At 40.5% G+C, this 11,626-nt stretch overlaps 1 pseudogene; it reads left to right on the plus strand.

Moving 5' to 3' along the window:
- Nucleotides 1-11,626, plus strand: part of LOC111171596 (nucleosome assembly protein 1-like 1 pseudogene) — a 14,418-nt pseudogene continuing 2,792 nt past the window's right edge.

Genomic DNA, 11,626 nt, shown 5'->3' on the forward strand with positions numbered 1-11,626 from the left:
ATGGCAGGGAAGAATGGAAACAAATATGCAGAAAGAAGATTAAAGGAAGGTAAGTAAAAGTATTAATTAGGATTAGGTTCAGCTGTGACTGACAGAAAATCCAAATAAACAATGGCTTACAGAAAAGAGAAGTTCATTTTTCTCTTATGTAAAAAAAGTCTGGAGATGAGTATTCCAAGGCTGGTAAAGGCTTCACAAATTCTTCTTATCTTGCTACTTACTCAGACTTAAGATGTGTTTTTTGCCTCATCATCCAAGATGGCTGCTTAACTTCCAGTCATTATGTCCTCATTCCAGCCAACAGAAAGAATAAAGGAGAGAAGTGCTTACCCTCTCCCTTCAAAGACACTTTCTGGATGCTGCACACTTAACTTCTGGACTTACTTCTCATTGCCCAGAGTTTAGCCATGACCACACCTAGTTACATGGGGATTTGGAAAATGTAGTCTTTATTCTAGGTGGCCTCATCCAGGAGGAAACAAGGGTATAAATATTTTTATACATTACTATGTTTATTATACAAATATTATGTATATTATATATATTTAATATTAATTGAATACCAGGAAAATGTACTGTAAAAATGTTTTTCTTTAAAACAAATTCAAGCTTATTCATTTTTTTTCTTTGTAAAAGTTTTTTTTTAATGAATTTATTTGTTTATTTATTTTTGGCTGTATTGGGTCTTCACTGCTGCGCGCGGGCTTTCTTTAGTTGCGGCGAGCGGGGGCTACTCTTCCTTGCAGTGCGCGGGCTTCTCATTGCGGTGGCTTCTCTTGTTGCGGAGCACAGGCTCTAGGCGTGCAGGCTTCAATAGTATGGCACGCGAGCTCAGTAGCTGTGGCTTAGTTGTTCTGCAGCATGTGGAATCTTCCAGGACCAGGGCTTGAACCCCTGTCCCCTGCATTGGCAAGCAGATTCTGAACCACTGCGCCACCAGGGAAGTCCTAAAAGTCTTTCTTGTCATCTACTATGAATGCAAACAACATAGTAGAGCTTTTAAATGCATGGACCCCAGAGGAGGATGTCTATATTTAAATCATGGCTCCATAGTTTACTTCCTGTGGCTCTGTAACTTTGGATAAGTCACTTATCCTCTCCAGCTGAAATTTCTTCATCTGTAAAATGAAGATAGTAATAGTACCTACCTTACAGGGTTGCGGCAAAGATGAAATGTATTAATACACATACTATATACAACAATAAGTGCTCGATAAATCTTAACTATTACTATTTACGGTTGAAACTTTAGAAGATTCAAACAATTAGAAAGAGTAGGAAAAGTAATCTATAGTCCCACTTCCCCAAAAAAAACAATAATAAAATGTTTATGTATTTACTTAAATCTAATTGTTATGGATATTTTTATACTGTTGAAATACTTGTGTATATGATTCGTATCCTGCTTTAGTCCAGATCAACTTCTCTCCCTTCTCCATTCTGCTTTGTGTCCCCAGAAGCTGGCCAGTAAGGACTCCATCAATAAGTTCTATTGCGTTCTTCTGTATGGATTAACCCAATACCACATAAGAGTATTTATTTTCCCCTTCCTCTTTGAGGGATTGCTGTGGGTTGGCTGTGTCCCTTTATGGAAGGTTCCATCTCCTATCAGAGGCTGTCTCTCTCATACCTACCCTTTCTGAGATCTTCCCTTCTGGCCTAGGATTGGTAACAGCTGTTGACAGACCCAAAACTCTGCAATAATCCTTATTGGTTTCCCTAAACCTTTTGTAAATAATCCCTTTGTTAAATCCCCTCAAAATACGCAGTTTCAGTGTACCAGGTCCTTTCTTCCAGGACTTTGACTGACATACATAGGAGAACAAGAATTTTTTTCAGAGAGGTTATTTTAGTAGCTGTATAATATTCTATAGTGCCAATGTACCTTAACAATAATAGCAATTACTTAATGTACCCGTCAAGTACTTTACAGACACCAATTTTATTTACTCCTCACCAACCCCAGGGATTGGTATTTTACAGATGAGGAAACTGAGCCTCAGGGTAGTCTGAAAATTTACTTGCCTTTGGTTTCAGAGCTGATAAGCAACAAGGTTAGCCCTACTTCTATTCTTCCCATTAAACCCAGTGGTTCCCAAACCTGGCTAATCATCAGAGGAAATTAAGGAATTTTTTTTCCCTGTGTCCACTCAAAGAGAGCTTAATTTTGTAGGTCCAGTGAAACCCAGAAATCTCTATTTTTATAGAGACTCCAGGGGAGTCTGATGATCAGCTAGATTCGAGAAGAAATTACCTCATTTTAGTATGCTTATGTTTCCTTTTGTTGGATATTCAGATCATCTGTATATTATATTTTTATAAATAAGACTGTAATAAAGATGGTTATATATAAAGCTTTGCCTTATTTAGTATTGTTCACATAGAATGAGTCTCAGAGAGTGATGAGTGAATTAATGAGATAAATATTTTTGATTCTTTTTTTTTTTTTGCGGTACGCGGGCCTCTCACTGTTGTGGCCTCTCCCGTTGCGGAGCACAGGCCCCGGACGCGCAGGCTCAGCGGCCATGGCTCACGGGCCCAGCCGCTCCACGGCACGTGGGATCTTCCGGGACCGGGGCATGAAGCCATGTCCCCTGCATCGGCAGGTGGACTCTCAACCACTGTGCCACCAGGGAAGCCCAATATTTTTGATTCTTGATGTGCTTCGTTCAAATGTTTATTCATTTAAGTACTTAAATATTCACTTAAAAATATTTTTTTTTCTACAAATATTTATTTACCATGCTCCAAGCTCCAAGCATTGTGCTGAGGGTTTGCAATGTAACAGTGAGCAAGACACATAGTGGGGAGATGGATATTAAACAAATAATTATCCAAATAAAATATTTAGATTATAACTGTGAGAGGGTCTATGAAGAAAGAATAAAGAGGACTATAAGCCTTGTTTGAGAATGATTAGTGAAGATATTCCAGAGAAAATGATATTTAAATTGAGGCTTGATGAATGAGTAGAAGTTAGCCATGTAAAGAGAAAGGAGAGAGCATTCCAGACACAGAAAGTGGCATATGCAAAGCCTCAAAGGTATGGGAGAACTTGAAAAGTTATATAAAATTAGATTTATATCATAAGAAGATGGTATAAATATACTGAGGTAAAGCAAGAGTGAATGAAAAGGGAGAAATTAAGAAGCTATTGCAGGGACTTCCCTGGTGGTGCAGTGGGTAAGAATCTGCCTGCCAATGCAGGGGACATGGGTTTGAGCCCTGGACTGGGAAGATCCCACATGCCACGGAGCAACTAAGCCCATGTGCCACAACTACTGAGCCCACGTGCCACAACTACTGAAGCCCATGCGCCTAGAGCCCGTGCTCTGCAACGCGAGAAGCCACTGCAGTGAGAAGCCCGTGCACTGCAACGAAGAGTAGCCCCCACTCGTGGCAAATAGAGAAAGCCTGTGTGTAGCAATGAAGACCCAACGCAGCCAATAAATAAATTATTTATTTTTTTAAAAAAAGAAGAAGCTATTGCAGTGGTTCATGAAGGAGGTGGAGTAAGAAGAAATGATTGATGGCTCGAAGTGGTGCCAGTAGAGATGATGAGAAGTGAATATAGATTTATGTAGAAAGTAGGATCTATAGGACTTGCTGATTAATTATATAAAAGTGGTAAAGGAAAAGAAGTCAAAATGAGTCCCCAGTTTCTGGCATAAACAAGTGGCTGAATGATGTTATTGGGCAAGAGAGGGACAGTGGAGGCAGACTAGGTTTGCAAGGGATAATCATGAATATGGTTTTGGCAGTATTAAGTGTTGAGATGACCAAATATGTGATGTCTGAGTGGAGAGGTTGAGTTGGGAGTAAGAGACAGTGATCTGGAACTCAGAAGTCTTGTGTAAAGAAATAAAATTGATATTGAAACCATGGAAATGAATGAAATGGATAATGTAGTTGAAGAATATATAGAGTGTCAAGAAGAGAAGGCTAATGACTGTGCCTGGAAGACTCTGACATTGAAAGGCTGAGTGAAGAAGAAGGTCCAAAAGAAAACTGAAAAGTAGTGACCATCTAAGTAGGAGGAAAATCAGAAGTGTGTGTTGTAATGGAAATGCAAGAGAAAAGAATGTTTCACTGGAAAGCTGTCAAAAAAGTCAAAAGTTTTTGAGGGTTCAAGTAAGATGAAAATGAAAAACAATGATTAAATTTAGTTGATGGAATGAGTTGAGAATTGAATGATATGCACAGATGATATTTCATCAAATGAAATGAACAGGGAACTTCCCTGGTGGTACAGTGGCTAAGACTACGTGCTCCCAGTGCAGGGGGCCCAGGTTTGATCCCTGGTCAGGGAACTAGATCCCACATTGCTGCCACTAAAGATCCCATGTGCTGCAACTAAGGCCCAGTGCAGCCAAATAAATAAATTAAAATAAATAAAATTTTAAAAAATGAAATGAACCAAGATGATCACTGCAGCCCTATTTGTGGAAATAACCTGTCTCCTAGTATAGCAAAAGATACTTATGCTCACTGATTTTATTTCCCGGAAAGTAAATACTCATTTTAAGGTTGGTATGGTGAAGTTATTTTTTTGAACAAAAATTGGGGCATATTGTTGGACAATTTATTCTATGTGAAATATCTATAAGAACAGGTGTGTAATCTTATAAAATTAAACCATTGTTAATTACAAAAAACCCCTGGATAGATGCACTGTAACTTAGTGAGGGTGAGCCTTCTGCAAGTAATATGTAAGAGAGGGATAATCCCTGAGGATGTTGAAGGAACACTGTAAAGGGATTAGCCTCAGGTAAGGGAAGAGATGCCTGTCTTGTTAACAGGAAAAAAAGATCAAAGAATGATTCGCTGATAAGAGTTAACAGAGTTCTCTTCTATTATTATTTCTAATAATCTTCTACTATTATTACCAGTTGCCTTTTCTTTCTACAGTAAGAGATGAGGAAACTTGGTACTAGTGAGGGAGAGGCAGTAGGATTAGAGATGTGACAAGAGTAAGGAAGATCTATGAAGAATGGGTGTGTGAACAGGATATGGGAGTCAAAGAATTCCTGGACAGTGTTGTAAGAGCCCAGTGGAGATTGGAGACCATGAATTCATTGTGGTGCCAATCATACCAATTTGCACATTATGGTTTTCTCCAAGTGTTCACAGCAGCACAGGTACACATATGGATAGTATGAACCATCGGATTGATCGAGGCCTGGGATTTTTGCCAGACTGGTGCCAGAGAAGGACAATTGAGCCAGCGAGTTCAAAATAGTAGTCAAAAGTAGTTGATATTATAAACCACAGAGAATTTTATTCAGTAAAATAGGGTAAGAAGTGGGGAAGGAGATGTTTCTCTTAAGTAAAAGCAGTCTGAACAGGAGACAAAACTACCTCTCAAGGTTTGCCAGTAGGTGGAGAGGGAAAAGAATGAGACCCACCCAAGGAGAAAACAGAGGGAGAGTCCTTGAGGGGAAGGGGGAAAGGGATAGAGAAGAAAGACAGGGAGGAAGAGGGAGAGATGGAGAAAGGTAGGGAAGGAGAAAGGAACGAAGAGGGAGAGAGAGTAGGAAACAGACAGACAGACCAGAGACTAAGAGGACATTTGATTTTGTTTGTGATAGTTTTCCATTCTTACTTCCCTGGCTATGTTTCAAACCCATGGGTTCAAGAGATTCCCCTGTATCCTTACAGTGAATTTGCTTCTTTGGCTGAAGTTTCTATTTCAAAATAGTCTTAACTAAGACAAGAAAATGTAATATAGACTCTTGTACTCTCATAGCGTGTTTTTGTTTGTCTTGTTTCGGGGGTTAGGGGTGGGGGTGGGTAATGTATAGCCAAAGTTGATCAGTTTTTCAACCCCTAAAGGGCACTTCTGTTGAAGCCATCTAACAGCCCTATTGCATAAGGCTCAGAGTTCTGGCAGCCCCTCCAGGGCTTGGAGTCACCAGCAGGTTTCCCCAAGTGTCCCTGCCTCCTTGCCTCACTGGCCCTGTTCAGGAACAGCCAGGACTTCATGCCTGGTGCTGCTGGGGTAGAAGGGTGGCTTTTTTGATCTGCTGAGGATCTGGTCCTAGGAAAAGGGGAATGTGAGTCCTCTGTTCTTGACTGTATCCGAGATCTTTCCCCACTGGTTTTCTATTGCGCAGTGAATCAGTTCACTCTTGAGGTAGGTCGACATTGCCCCCACCATCCGTCTCGTCTCTTTCCAGGTGGTACCACTTTGAGATCATGCTATTACTAACCCTTGTGTCCTCCTTCCCAAAGCCATCAGATACAGGTTTACCAAAACATCTACCTTTCGTTTCCTACTTCCTGTCTACAATACTGAATACTAACAACGTGGGAGCTCTGAGGTTGCCTGTTTGGGCATTTACTTGACTGATTGATCTTTCTGCAGGCATTTAGTTTTAGTTTCCCACAACAGTAACACGCAAGCAACTCTCATTCTCTTCTCAGTCCTCCTGTCAATTTAACAAGCTGCTCTCAAGGCAGGTTCTAAAATGAATCCTTGGTGTGCAGAAATGACTGCAATGTTATTGATTTAAATTCCATGAAGTGATGTCACAATTTATTTAACCATTCCTTACTTGTTGGACATTTAGATTGCTTTCAATATTTGATTTTATAACTGATTACTATAAAGCATAACTTTATGCCAAGAAGTTTTTCTGTATTTAGGAAAATATGGGATTCCTCCTTAATTTTTCAGTTTTCAATGCCACTAGCATGTATTTATGTTGTTTACTACTTAGCCTAGAAGTGTAGAATAATGACATTAACCGCCCTCACCCTACCCTTTTTTTTTTTTCCTCTGCTTAGTTTTCTTTGAACCTCTGACTAGGTTCAAAGAACTTTCTCCCACATTCTCCTTCTGTGAAATGCCTGCGAATCCCATTTTTCACACTTTTTTTCATTGCCATTTCCTCCCCATGTAGACCTCCCTCCTAGAGATGTCTGTCCTCAGGCTTGGATCTGTACTGATTTCTTTCCAGACCTATCACACAGTAGTCATCCTTGGACTATCCAGGGTCCTGGATCTGATGACCTACTCCTTCTTGGTTTACTCTCTTATTTTGCTGAAGTGCATCCTCCAATAGCATCCTGACGAAGGATAAAAAGAAGATAAACGTTTTGATACTATGCATGTCTAAATATATCTAAATTAAATATCGTTTTCTAATTCTGAATTTTAAGGACAATGATCCATTGTCTTCTAGCATCCAATGTTGTTGAGAAACTTAATACTATTTTAACTCCCAAGCTTTTGTATGTGGTCTTTTTTTTTTTTTTTTTTTGCGGTACGCGGGCCTCTCACTGTTGTGGCCTCTCCCATTGCGGAGCACAGGCTCCGGACGCGCAGGCTCAGCGGCCATGGCTCACGGGCCCAGCCGCTCCGTGGCATGTGGGATCTTCCCGGACCGGGGCACGAACCCGTATCCCCTGCATCGGCAGGCGGACTCTCAACCACTCTCCACCAGGGAAGCCCTAATTTTCTTATCTTTTTTACTCCACCCTCATTTTTAATGTCCAAAAGCACCTAATGTTCTCTAATGTTTCTCCCTCCTCCCTTTCATTTCCCTCCCTCTCCCCCTTTCTTTCCTTCCTTCCTGAGAGAATTTCAGTCTTATTTCAGGGATATAAAATCTTATCTCCCTGAGAATGTTAATTTAATGTTAATCTACCGTCTGCATTATCTGTTTCCTCTGAGTTCTTCTTTTCCCCTTCCAGTTTATTTGTTTTGAACTCTGTCTTTACTGTTGGAAACTTTCCTCAAAGATCTGGTGATCCTTGAATGTTTGTTCAGATTTTCAAATGAATCGCTGCAAAGCTGATTGGAAGCTCTGTGTGAGTGGGCAGTTCTTGTCAGCTTGTGGGCTTATTTTTAGATTAAAGAGGTAGTCAGCCAGCTTGTGGGTGTGGGTGTGAATGTGGTCCCCCAAATGTCAGTATGTGTAGGTATTTTCTCTGTAGCAATTTAGTTTATCAAGAGAAAGAGCCTGTAATCTGCCGGGAAGGATAAGCCTGGCCATTGGCACTGTAGCACAGGGTGAGGTAAGGGGACTGAGGAACCTCAGTTCAGTAGGCAGACTTTCATTTTCCTTAAATCCTCACTCCTGCCCTCTTCCTGCCTGTTGCTCCCCAGGAAGCCTCCCCCCAGATAAAGTACTGTGGGAGTGGGGGAGGGGTGGTTGGCTGACTGATGGGAGTGGGGCTTGGAGTGCTAACTGCTTTTTTAGTCTTTTCAGACCCCACTCATCACTTTCAATGCCCTATTCCTACCACTGCCTTCCAGGGTACTGCAGGCTTCAATCCTTCCCTAGGTAGTCTTGCTTCTTGAGGGTATTCTCCAAGAAAGTTCTGCTAACCATTCCTCCACCTGCTTTTTGTCTTCATATGTTGGGGTCTGGGGGTACAAATATTTCCTAGTTTTATTGAAGATGGGGTTTGTGTTTCTGTTTCTCGTTCTGACATTTTTGGGGGGTGCTGCACCGTGTGGATCTTAGTTCCCCGACCAGGGATTGAACCCCGGGCCCTTGGCAGTGAAAGTGCAGAGTCCTAACCACTGGACCGCCAGAGAATTCCCTGGAGGAGATTTTCAAAAGAAGAGGTTAGAAAGGTCAGCGATCAGCCATCTTAATCCTGGGAATTGTGGAGTTGACTTCCAAGCATTTGCTTTGATCATGACTATCCAGACTTTGTTGAAAATAAAAAAACCAAAAATCGAAAACCAGCAGTTTTCTGAAAGCAGTTCTTTCTGCATGTACTTGTTCAATGGCAGTGCCAAGCAGTGATATGCCTAGCTATGCCGAAGCCTGAGACCAAAGAGAAAATTAGCAATACTGATCCTATCTTTAAAATTTGGATATTCTGTTTTTTTGAGGCTTTCTGCACCAATCTTTATTTTTTAAAATATTGTATTAAATATTATTTATCTTGATTACTGAGCTTTTGGGTCACCCCTTAAATTTTACCCCCTAGTTGAGTGACTTACTTGCTCTACCTTAATCCTGGCCCTAGAGGGGTATCACATTCTTCATCAGCTACCCTCACCGCCATAAACCACTATAAATAAACATACAATCTAAGTAAAAGTAGCCTACTTGTTGTTCAAACTTACAGCTTCAGGACAAATTTCACAGTCAACCTTCCAATCAGTTTGCCTTTTTTAAGAGTGCGTTGTAGGTATTTCTGAGCCCTCTCTTCTGTTCATAGCAAGAGTTGGTCTCTTTCTAGGAAATAATGTATAGGATTGGGTCAAAGTGACTTCCTCCCAGTATATTTGAGATGCCAGAGCTCTACTGATGCATGTTGCAAAAAGGACAGGTGTGGCACTGCCATAATAATGAGTTCCGCAGCTTTTCTTACTGAGATGATGTGACATCAACAGAATCAGAAGCATTTCCTCTAAGTTCTTCTGGTGTTGATTTTTCTCCTAAAAACCTTGAGATAAAGTAAAAGAAGTAAAAATTATTCAAGTATTTCTACACCCACTTATACACACGGGCGGTGTCAGGAAAGGATCCTCCCTTGCTAATTGCAAGATTTTTGGTTGACTAAGTGGGAGATGGAGGAGGCAGGTGTTTGAGCTGCTATGGGGACTATGATACAGTGAGAGCGGATATTTTTATTCTTTTCAGTTCTTGTTTTACCTAACTGTGGTGATGCAGAGGAGTCTTTTAGACCACTGTGTATTGTCACAGTGAAGATCAGTCATGTTGAAGGCATTCTCAGCCCTTGTGTGTTTATAGGAAATCTTAACTATTTTGGGATGCTCTGTCTATAAGCCATAGAGGCACCATGGCTACATAAAGACACAGTGGTTACCTCACTTACTTGCCATACCACACCCTTGAGGAAGATCTAGAGGAGTGCTACTCAAAATCTCAGAGTGTGCACTGTGGATTAGAGTTAGTTCCTGAACTAGTATTACCTGTCTGTGTCCAGATAATCATGGAAATTGAGAACAAACATTTAGGAACTTTTATAGCAATTTGACAGAATAATTTATGTTTGTTGCATTTAATAATAAAAATGTCAGCTTGCATTTTTGAGGTCTTTGTTCTTTTTAAAGTCACTTTCTAGTAATTAATTTTTATTGTATTTTACAAAAGTATTTGCTGGCGATGGACTGGAAAGAAAAAACTTGGCTTTCATCACAGGTAAACAGAAAAATCTGGATCTGGAGAGCATTTTTTTTTTTCTTTTTGGCCACACTGCATGGTTTGCGGGATCTTATTTCCCTGACCAGAGATTGAACCCGGGCCACTGCAGTGAAAGCGCCAAGTCCTAACCACTGGAACCCCAGGGAATTCCCTGGAGAGCATTCTTGGTATTTAAGAAAGTGTTAAAGTTTTCATGATATTGGACTTGGCAATGAGTGGTCTCTTGGATATGACATCAAAAGCACAGGCAACAAAGGCAAAAATAGAAAAATGGGACTACTTCAAACTAAAAATTTTGTGCATTAAAGAGCACAGTCAATGGAGTAAAAAGACAACCTTCTAAATGGAGATAATATTTGTAACTCATATATCTGACAAGGGGTTAATATCCAGAATATATTTAAAAACTCCTACAACTTAACAATAAAAAAATCAAATAACTTGATTAAAAAATGAGCAGAGGGGGCTTCCCTGGTGGCGCAGTGGTTGAGAGTCCGCCTGCCAATGCAGGGGACACGGGTTCGTGCCCTGGTCAGGGAAGATCCCACATGCCGTGGAGCGGCTGTGCCCGTGAGCCATGGCCGCTGAGCCTGCGCGTCCGGAGCCTGTGCTCCGCAACAGGAGAGGCCACAACAGTGAGAGGCCCCAGTACCGAAAAAAAAAAAAAAAATGAGCAGAGGATTTGAATAGACATTTCTCCAAAGGTGATATACAAATAAGTGACACACATATGAAAAGATTCTCAACATCTCTAGTAATCAGGAAAATACATATCAAAAGCACAATGAGATATCACCTCACACCCATTAGGATGGCCACTATCAAAAGAACAGAAAATAGGAATTCCAAATCAGCGGCACTATTGTTCATTTTCAACGGCAATGTATGATGGTTCCAATTTCTCTGCATCTTTGCCAACACGTATTATTGTCCATCTTTTTAATTATAGCCATTTCAGTGGGTGTGAAGATTAGTGATTTTTAAGCTAATCAGAATAATATGTGCAAATATGACCAACTCACTCCCATTCAATAGTCCTAATTTTTTTTTCAGAATAAATTCCAAAAGTGTAATATAACATAAGAAACTTTCCATGTTGCTATCCCTACCTCCCTATCTCTAGTCTCACCATCTGCCACTTCCCTTTCCTGCACTTTATACTCTAGGGGTACGAATTGTGTGAAGTTTTCTACATGCACTTTGCTACCTCTAACCTCTGAAACTTTGTTTCTGCTTTTCTGTCTGCCTAGATTTTGCCACCTTTTTGCCTAATTTTTACTCACGCTTTAATACTACCCAGGCATTCATTTCTCATGGAGCTCCTCTCTAAATCCCCAGGTGTTATTATCATTTTTTCTACTAGGTATTAGCTTATGAATGTAACAACCCTATGAGGCAGGAACTCTTATCCTAATTTTATGCATAAGGAAAATGACCCTTAGAGACAGTGAGAGATAGAGATATTAGTAACTTGCCAAAAAGTCACACCGTAAGGG

This window comes from Delphinapterus leucas, chromosome 5, assembly GCF_059928025.1.
Source record: "Delphinapterus leucas isolate spDelLeu-1000000601 "Yukka" chromosome 5, BTC_Dleu_Yukka2, whole genome shotgun sequence".
In the NCBI taxonomy this organism is placed as follows: domain Eukaryota; kingdom Metazoa; phylum Chordata; class Mammalia; order Artiodactyla; family Monodontidae; genus Delphinapterus; species Delphinapterus leucas.